General features: G+C 36.8%; 1 pseudogene; it reads left to right on the top strand.

Moving 5' to 3' along the window:
• The first annotated feature begins 4,920 nt into the window (after positions 1 to 4,920).
• LOC109703178 (small ribosomal subunit protein eS7-like) overlaps positions 4,921 to 10,009 on the top strand; it is a 149,667-nt pseudogene continuing 144,578 nt past the window's right edge.

Here is a 10,009-nt window from a genome sequence, read left to right as displayed (position 1 = left end):
CAAACTCTTAAGTTGATACAAGAAAGAGTAGGAAATACTCTGGAGTTAGTAGGTATAGGTAAGAACTTTCTCAATGAAACCCCAGCAGCACAGCAACTAAGAGATAGCATAGATAAATGGGACCTCATAAAACTAAAAAGCTTCTGTTCATCAAAAGAAATGGTCTCTAAACTGAAGAGAACACCCACAGAGTGGGAGAAAATATTTGCCAACTATCCATCAGACAAAGGACTGATAACCAGAATATACAGGGAATTAAAAAACTAAATTCTCCCAAAACTAATGAACCAAAAAAGAAATGGGCAAGTGAACTAAACAGAACTTTCTCAAAAGAAGAAATTCAAATGGCCAGAAAACACATGAAAAAATGCTCACCATCTCTAGCAATAAAGGAAATGCAAATTAAAACCACGCTAAGATTCCACCTCACCCCTGTTAGAATAGCCATCATCAGCAACACCACCAACAACAGGTGTTGGCGAGGATGCGGGGAAAAAGGAACCCTCTTACACTGTTGGTGGGAATGTAGACTAGTACAACCACTCTGGAAAAAAATTTGGAGGCTACTTAAAAAGCTGGACATCGATCTACCATTTGATCCAGCAATACCACTCTTGGGGATATACCCAAAAGACTGTTACTCCAGAGGCACCTGCACACCCATGTTTATTGCGGCACTATTCACAATAGCCAAGTTATGGAAACAGCCAAGATGCCCCAGCACTCACGAATGGATTAAGAAAATGTGGTGTCTATACACAATGGAATTCTATGCAGCCATGAAGAAGAACGAAATGTTATCATTCGCTGGTAAATGGATGGAATTGGAGAACATCATTCTGAGTGAGGTTAGCCTGGGCCAAAAGACCAAAAATCTCATGTTCTCCCTCATATGTGGACATTAGATCAAGGGCAAACACAACAAGGGGATTGGACTATGAGCACATGATAAAAGCGAGAGCACACAAGGAAGGGGTGAGGATAGGTAAGACACCTAAAAAACTAGCTAGCATTTGTTGCCCTTAACGCAGAGAAACTAAAGCAGATACCTTAAAAGCAACTGAGGCCAATAGGAAAAGGGGAACAGGTATAGAGAAAAGGTTAGATCAAAAAGAATTAACCTAGAAGGTAACACCCACGCACAGGAAATCAATGTGAGTCAATGCCCTGTATAGCTATCCTTATCTCAACCAGCAAAAACCCTTGTTCCTTCCTATTATTGCTTATACTCTCTCTACAATAAAATTAGAAATAAGGGCAAAATAGTTTCTGCTGGGTATTGGGGGGGGAGAGGGAGGGGGCGGAGTGGGTGGTAAGGGAGGGGGTGGGGGCAGGGGTGAGAAATAAACCAAGCCTTGTATGCACATATGAATAATAAAAGAAAAATGAAAAAAAAATACAGCACTTTCATGAACTAAAGGAAAGAGTCAATGTACTCACAGCATTTTCCTTATCTTCTCTCTTGTCCATATGTTGAGGAGGGACTATCTATTTGACATGCCTCATGTTCCATGGAAAGCAGCAGCACTCTTCAAGGTAGATGATAGCTAGAAAGAATAGAGGTCACAAACCATGATGACTCAAGAGGAATATAAACCAAATACTTCTCTCTCACTCTTGATAAATGAGGGTTGCTGGCCTCTTGCTATCTGAGTTTCAAATCTGTCTTTTTCTCTTTTTTCCCATGCTGGGGATTGAACAGAAGGCCTCAAGCATGCTAGGCAAAAGCCCTACCACTAACTCCCACAACTTCTGGCTTGTGTCAAAACTTCTCAAGTCGAATCCTAGTCACCTTCAATTCTTTCAGAAAATTGAGACTGTCTTGGCTACTTCCCAAGGCACAGTTATCTACTCTTTCTTGGACTGTCATTTCCTGTTAATTCACTGAATATTTGTTACTTGAAAGCACAATAACCCAATGTGTATCCCTCTGTTACTACTATTATTTAAAGTCAATTCTGATGGTTTCAAGATGGGAACTCTGTTGTCCTGTAAAAATGATATGTAAACAAAATTAATGACAATAATTCTTCACAAAATATTAGCAATAAACACATTTTTTGAAGAATTAAATTAAAGTGGGTAACTTTTACCTCTTCATTTTTAATTCATTATTTATTTTTAGTTGTCTTCACTTGTATTATTATTTTATTTCATAGATGATACATCTCAATCACTTAGGAACTTTCTCTTCTTTCCCTCCTTATATTTCAATCACTAATCAAAGGATTTCTTCCTGGGCCAGAAGTCCCCATTTTTCTCAAAGTTTTCAAGAAAGGTAAACTGATCTGCCACAGGCCATGAAGGACTAGACCAGCTCCTTTCTGCCACCTTGCACAGAATGACCTGCATCTCCCATTCAGTGAGCTCAATTCCACAAAGGGGACTCATAACACTGGGTTCCACTCTATTTTGAAAATCATTTTACTCTGGGAATTAAAATCAAAGATCTCCGCTAACTGGCAAACATCTGCTATTCATTGATAAGACCATCTGGTATTTCAGCTCCTCTCTCTGTTGTAGAAGCTTCATGTAGCTGCCTCCCAAAAATTAATTATTCTGTAACAACTTGATTCCTGGAAGCACAAGTCAAATAATGTAGTTTTGCTAAAGGCTACTAATTCAACACTTTGCCTGTACTTGAATGGACATTCCTGTGCCATCACCTGATCATGGTCTGAAGTATTTCAGGCCATTATATCTGGGGAGGAGAAGAGAAGAGGGAAAGCATACTAATACCCTGAGCAAGTGGCTTGGGAGAAAAAGAAATGTGTTTATCTGCATTTCACAGGCTCATGAGCATGCATGGCCTAATTTGAATAATTTATTTAAAGGGATGATTATGATAATACAACCAGAGCTGCATCTGACTTAGGAGCTTAAGGAGTACTTGCAGCAGTAGTGATTGTTTTTAATGTAGCTATACCCTTCACCTCATTCAATTAGTAGCTTCTTCAATTATTGATCTCATCATTCAATTTGCAGTAGTGCCACGAAGTTCCAGTGCTATAGGAGCAGCTTAGTCCAAGTGCTGCAATGAAATGAGCACCAGATGGGGTCACTAACTAGCTGAGTGACTCTCAGCAAGTCACTTCATCATTCTGGATTTTAGTTTTCTCTTTGGTAAATAAATTGCCCAACTTATCATACCCCAGGGTGCTATGATGCTCAAATGAGATGAGGAGGGCAGCACGTAGTACACTCAGCAATCAGCAATGTGACACATTACAGATTTCATCTATTTACTTTATCTTTACAGAACACAATCTGATGATGTCAGAAAGACTGTGGAACAAAATGCTAGACCTGTAAGAATGTATAGTTTCAAGCATTGGTTTTAGGGGCAAATTGTTCACCCCAGCTCACCTGCTGTAATTTCTTACTATAATTTTTTACATACCTAAATCTCCATAATATATATATTTTTTTCAGGATTTGTCACAGTGGTTCTTCACCTGATGATTCATTAGATTTACCTGAGGCTCTTTAAATATGCTAGTGCCTAGGCCTCAAATGGACAGAATCTTTGCTGGCATGGCACCGGCATTGGTATTTTTATAAAGTGAGTCAATTGACTCAAATGCACAGTGAGAAATATATTTAGAGGAAAGCGCACCAGTTTTAGAGCCAGGCACCCCTGACCCCACCATTCTGATGAACACATAACCTTGGCCACTGTCTCTGAACCTCAATTTATAATATGTAAAATGGAAGGGGTGGAATTGATGACTTTTAGAGTTGTGAGGCTGAGTTCACTTATGTAAATTATCAACTCAGTAGATGTTCAGTAGATGGTAACTATTATCCTTTATGTACAGACTCTCGTTTCTTGAAGGTGATTATGTGTTTGTGTGAATATGTATGTCTGTCTGCATTATAAACTCTTTGAGGATAGAAACTATGATTTATGTCCCCTCTAAATCTCCCACAGCTCCTAACACCATGCTGAACATATAGTAAGTGGGTACTTAACATCTATAGCAACTATTTTTGATAGATACATTGACAAAATGAGATGAAAAAAATCATCTCGCTGTCAAGTATATTTAAAAACATCAACACTGCAGATTTTGATAAGATTCTAAGCATTTGCTCATCTGAATCTAAGTCATGGGAAACATTTTCTGCAATAGAACTGAGGTCATCAGCTTAAATATTGCATTTAGGGAAGAGTCATGTTTACCCAAAGTGTTTCATTTGATACAGAGCTGCAGGAAGGAAGCTGTGCATAAATTGTAAATGCACAGCATGGTTTTCATTTCTGAAAGAACTAATATAGGTATCATGTTCTAGAAACTGAGTCGGAAAGAATATTACCTCGAGTGCTAAGGTGCATAAATCTAGAAACTGAATGGACTCATGAAGGAAGGAAGGACCAGGACACTGGAAACAACTTGAGGAAACAGGAGGCATCCATTACCGTGTCAGAGCAGCAAGGCCGCAACTTAAATCCTTTCTGGCCCAAGCCCAGGTTGATCTTAGCAATGGATCAGAGCAATCTATGGCCATGGCCAGGGGAGAGAAAACAAGGCAGAAGGTTTGCATTCTTTCTTAATTGACCAGGAGTATCACCTCATGAGAACACTTGCTTCTTGTCACCATATATTGAGCAGCAAGCAAAAGTTAGAGCAGACTAGCACTCTGCGGTATTCTGTGGAGTCAGTGTGTTTTGTCCACAAAGTATTTGCACAATGCACAGTGCAACCAAAGAGGCGTTACTCTAATCTTAATAGAATTTAGTGCCCTCACTATCTTCTGATGACTACTACTCCTGTAATTTTGAGTTTACAAACTCTAAGTTAATAATCACAGAAGGCAGACATTGTCTCTAGGAAGCATTGGAGCTGTGCTTCATTTTACTGCATATTCCAAGCCTCAATCCAGTGTTCTCTAAGATTTCTCCTCCCATACACAAAGGTAATGGCGATTCAGACCAATGAGGAACAACACATGAAGTTCTTGTGGTGAGTCATTTGAGTTATAGGGCACTTAACAGCATTGAGATATGTGCCATAAGGTCTGCATGTGTTTGGGGTCCAGGAAGTTGCACAGAAGCATTCTCTTATAAGAAGTCAAGAAAATAGTCTAGAACTCAGGCAAGCAAGATTAAGGTTTAGAGCAGCCCATACTGGACATAAAGGAAAATTAACCCCTGAAATCATGGCTTACAAGAACTTAAGTCAAAACTCCAGTCATTTAAGCATGAGAAGGTAGACCAGGATTGGAAGCAAGCCTTGCCTCTGTCAGATGTCTCTTCTGTACTCTATCAGAATATGAATTAGCCAGGGTGTGGTATGGCATGAGTGGCAAATTTGGTAAGTGTTTTGCCTGGAAGAGAAGGATAGTCACTAGTACAAATTCAAATATGATTTCAATTTCAGGAAATTGAACTATTGGTTCTCAGGTCTCAGAAAAATCACTTTGTATAGTATTTACTCAACAAGGTCCAATATGGAAACCAATATGGAGGGCAATTTAGAAAGAAAGAATTCTCTGGACTGATGTCTTTCAACTTACTGGATTTCCATTAATATCTTATTATCCTTTAATGATTTTCATAATACATTTTTAAAATTTGATTTTTATCCATGACTTTTATAATATAAAATCTAGGGCTAACACCACAGTTTTAATCCTTTTTGCATTTCTTTCCATGTGTTCATGTATGCCATATACTACATTTATAATACAGTTCAGTGACTTTCTGCCATATAATATCATGAAAATATTCTCCTGGAAAAAAATACCATCTCTATATTCATGAAGACAAACTTAACGTTAGATGAACATTAACATAATATTAGCATAATATTAATATATCAGCATAAAATTCATTTGCACCAATATTACATTAAATTGCATTTACCTAAGATAAGTTACCTAAAACAAAGCACAATAGTGCACACTTCAGTTGTTGCCAACTGTTTGGCATTTTTAAAAGGCTTCTAGTTTTCTTGTAACTATTTCCTTAGTATAAATCCCATGCTCTGCATTACTGAATCAGTATTCTGAATGTAAAGCAAGTCTTGTTAACTTTCCAAAGAATTTCCTCATAAATTTTAGATTTTGATATTCAAACTTTCCAGTAGGGAGCAAAACACAAATTATGTCACCCACTCTTCAAGCAGAAAAACTGAGCCTTTGAAAGGCTAAGTGACTTAGCCAAGCAAGATGAACCTCAACAAGACCTAAAATAAAAGCCTTCTAGTTCTTAGCTTTTCCTCCTAAGTAAGAGAAATTTAAACAGATCTTTTGTTTGACTATGTATTATGTTTTAGTAGTCTTTATATTTCCCAAATAATTTTCCACTCTTGCTATATTTTGGAATAAGTGTGTTAAAAGAGGAGGCAAGTTGTGTTTAGTGAATTTTAATAAAATCTATTTTTAAATGATAATATTTATAAGAACAGTTAATTATAATAATCAAGTCCTTCAATATTCCAGGCATATGCTAAGTGATTTACATCAATGGTGTGTGCTGTGCTGTGACCCCAGAGGAATGACCCAAGTGGGAACATTTAACCCCATGGAAATCAGCAAATGTTCATCTCCCCTAACCAAGAGCTGGTGGTTAAACACTTGCTGGCACAACACACAAAACAAATTATTTCATTTAATGAATAGAAATGAGCCTATGGTTCTTTTACAATAATAATCCTCATTCACAGGGGAACAGATTGAGGTCCAAAGACATTTAATACTTTCCAATATTAGACAACTATGAAGTAGCAGATTTGGAATTCAAACCAAGCAGTCTCATGTCAAAAATTAACATTTAATACTACTGTTCCCTATTGGTCCAAAATAATGTAGACAGCTATGGGATATCAGCGATTACTAAGGAAAGATTCTGGCTTCTAGACTTTCTTTCTTTCTTTCCTTATCCCTTTTCCTCCCAACCTTAAATGGATTAGAAGACACAATTTTGAAAGCATCTTATTGTTTTCCACCAATTCAAATTTGACTCTTTGAGGCTGATGATTTAAAAAATAAAAACTTCTCCATTCTTTATCAATGAATATGTGTCCTAAGGATGTGGGTTTTTGCCCCAGGTAATTAGCTAAGTCAGCAGCTCATACAGCCATCAGCGAAGTCCAGTGTTGTATGTCACATTGAATAACCAAAATTTCCTTTATGTACATCTACCATTTCCCCTCTCTCAGAAGTGTAGACTTGTTAATGTGTTCTTCATAGATGCCATCTACAACAAGTCAGTTATTCAAGAGATTTTCTTCACATAATTATTCTGCTCTTATTCTGCATGATTTCCATAATTGGTTTATCACTTTAGCAATTAATAAGGTATCCATTTCAGGTGATTATTCTCAGTGTAAAAGCAAACATATTTGGTTTGTTAGCTGCAGACATCATGGAAAAAGGGCATGCATTTGTGGGCGTTCAGGATCTATATGTCAATCATATGCAATGCTGAGGTGTAATGGTGGCTGCTTTTTGGAAGAGGAACTAACTCTTTCTGACCTGAAGTCTAGTGTTTTCTATTCTGCCAGTACCACACTGTCTCTCTGGATACAGCTATGCTATACTATGAATACTATGAAATAGACATTCAAACTCCAAAGCAATCCTAAGTAGGAAAACAGGCATACTTCTCATTCACTGGGTTTTTTTCCTTTATTTACCCACTCTCCCCCACCATCTATTAACTTCAAAAAAGTAGTCAGAGGACAACCTTTCACTGAAATATTCATAGATGTGGAACTTGGAGTGGAAATTGGAGTTGAATAATGCAATTTCCACCTAATATCTCTTAAATTATCTCTGACTGATTCTCAACAGTCTCTTAGTAAACATTTCTGGAAATAATGTGATTTATTACATAATGATAAATTATTTTTATAATTTCCTTGGGAAACTATGAGTATAAGAAGATTTTTCTTAACATAAGTCAAAAGTCTGTCCTCTTCTACCTTGATTTAGAACTCCTGTGTGCAGTTACACAAAAGTCTACCTACTCCATAGGAGAAAGAATGATTGAAAGGATTTCAGTATTCACACCAGCACCTCTAAAAAGCCATCAGTTACTGGAATTCCTTCATCTAATCCTGCTACAGATTTACTTAAATACACCTAAATACCTTTCCCCTAAGTACTCCATATGATCCCCTAATGATCATATGAGATGGTGTCTAGCTTCTTCACTAAACTGGATATTTTTAGTCACTTATTTGATAAATAATTTGAAGAACCTTAAAGTTCTTCAAAATGGGTTAAGTCACAATCCATCCAGTATGTTGGGTCTTTATTTTTCATTTTGTTTTTGAGATGAGATCTCACTATGTAGCCCAGACTGGCCTCTTGTTCCTCCTGTCTCACTTTCTGAATAGCTGGGATTACAGATGTATATCACAGTTCTGAGTTTAACAGGTCTGCTCTTTGTGAGAAAAGTAGAAATGAAAACTACTTTAAATAGACTTATTTTGTGTATCCTTGGAAGAGACAATTGGTAAGAGCAATGTGTTCCACCTTGTTTAATGGTCATGGTGATTTACTTCAAGGAAAGAGAATGGAAAATTGGTCAAATATATGGACTAAATGTTCAATAACAAAGTTGAGCTTTCTTAGTCAATAAAGGAAGCAGTGTATTTTCAAAAGAGGCTTCAAGGTGAGTGGAAACAAAGTTAATGAATTGAATAAATACAGAAAAATCTGTACATATCATCAAGACACTGTGGACGCACAGGAAATTAATGTGAGTCAACTCCCTGTATAGCTACCCTTATCTCAACCAGCAAAAACCCTTGTTCCTTCCTATTATTGCTTATACTCTCTCAACAACAAAATTAGAAATAAGGGCAAAATAGTTTCTGCTGTGTGTTGAGGGGGTGGAGGGGAGAAGGAGGGGGCAGAGTGGGGGGTAAGGGAAGGGGTGGGGGCAGGGGGGAGAAATGACCCAAGCCTTGTATGCACATATGAATAATAAAACAATAAAAAAATAGATAAAAATAAAAAATAAAAAAGACACTGTGGAAAAATCAAACAATGTGGAAGGAAAATGCTGCAGAATTCCTGAATTGGGTACAAAAATGTGGTACAAAAACAAAGTAGTCTCAAGTTCTGGTTTATAATCAGCTGCTTCTTATACTTATAACTGTTTCTTCCTCAGTACAGACCTTTAAGCCTAACCGTAACAGTACAATGGGAAAATCCATGTTCGTATAGTAAATAAGGGCTGATAGAGTCCTAAGTTTCAAAGAGCAAAATCTCAGTTTGCTCACTTAGAAAAATGTGTGGGGAGATTTTGAGAAGGTTTCTTTGAGTAGAAAGAGAAAGAAATAGTAAGGGGTAGATTTTAGTGTGGGATAAGAGATGTGCACTGAGCCCTGTGTTAGGAAAATTTGTAGGTAACACAGAGCTGTTGGATGTCTCACAAATTTTACTCAAAATCAACATAGCTAAACACCAAACACCTTGTGATCCAATTGACTGATACCACTATGGCATGGAGAAAGTCTGAATGGAGTCACCTTTTTAACTTGAAGGCCCATGGAGGGGATAACTAAAAAAGGCAATTTCTTTTATCACAACACAAGAGTAAGAACACTCAAACTTGAAATGGCTGAATAAAAAGAAGTATGTGGATTTTTACTGCAGCGACTGTGTTAGGATAACCCAATAGGAATAGTTGAACAATATAGAAATGGAAAAATAAAGCAAAAATAATTATTTATTAATTTTTCATCCCAAAGACAAAAATTAATCACATTTTTTGTAAACCTTTCAAGATCTTTGATAACTCTGTTTGTGTTCATTATCTATATCTTATAAAATTTGCAGGTACAATGTAACTACTGGCAAATAATCTGATTTCTCATTTGATGCATCATGATCATTTTTATGTTATTAAATACTCTTTTTAAATGTGATTTTTCCACGTATGCATTATCTCTACAATTTGTTTCATCAATGCCTTGTTACTGGATTTTATGTGGTTTCTGTTATTATCTTTGTTCATAAACATTTGGGTACACCTATGACTATTTCTTGGGCT

The sequence above is a fragment of the Castor canadensis genome, chromosome 7 (genome assembly GCF_047511655.1).
Source record: "Castor canadensis chromosome 7, mCasCan1.hap1v2, whole genome shotgun sequence".
Lineage (NCBI taxonomy): Eukaryota > Metazoa > Chordata > Mammalia > Rodentia > Castoridae > Castor > Castor canadensis.
Note: the sequence above shows the minus strand (reverse complement) of the source record. Positions and strands in the feature narration are given on the sequence as shown.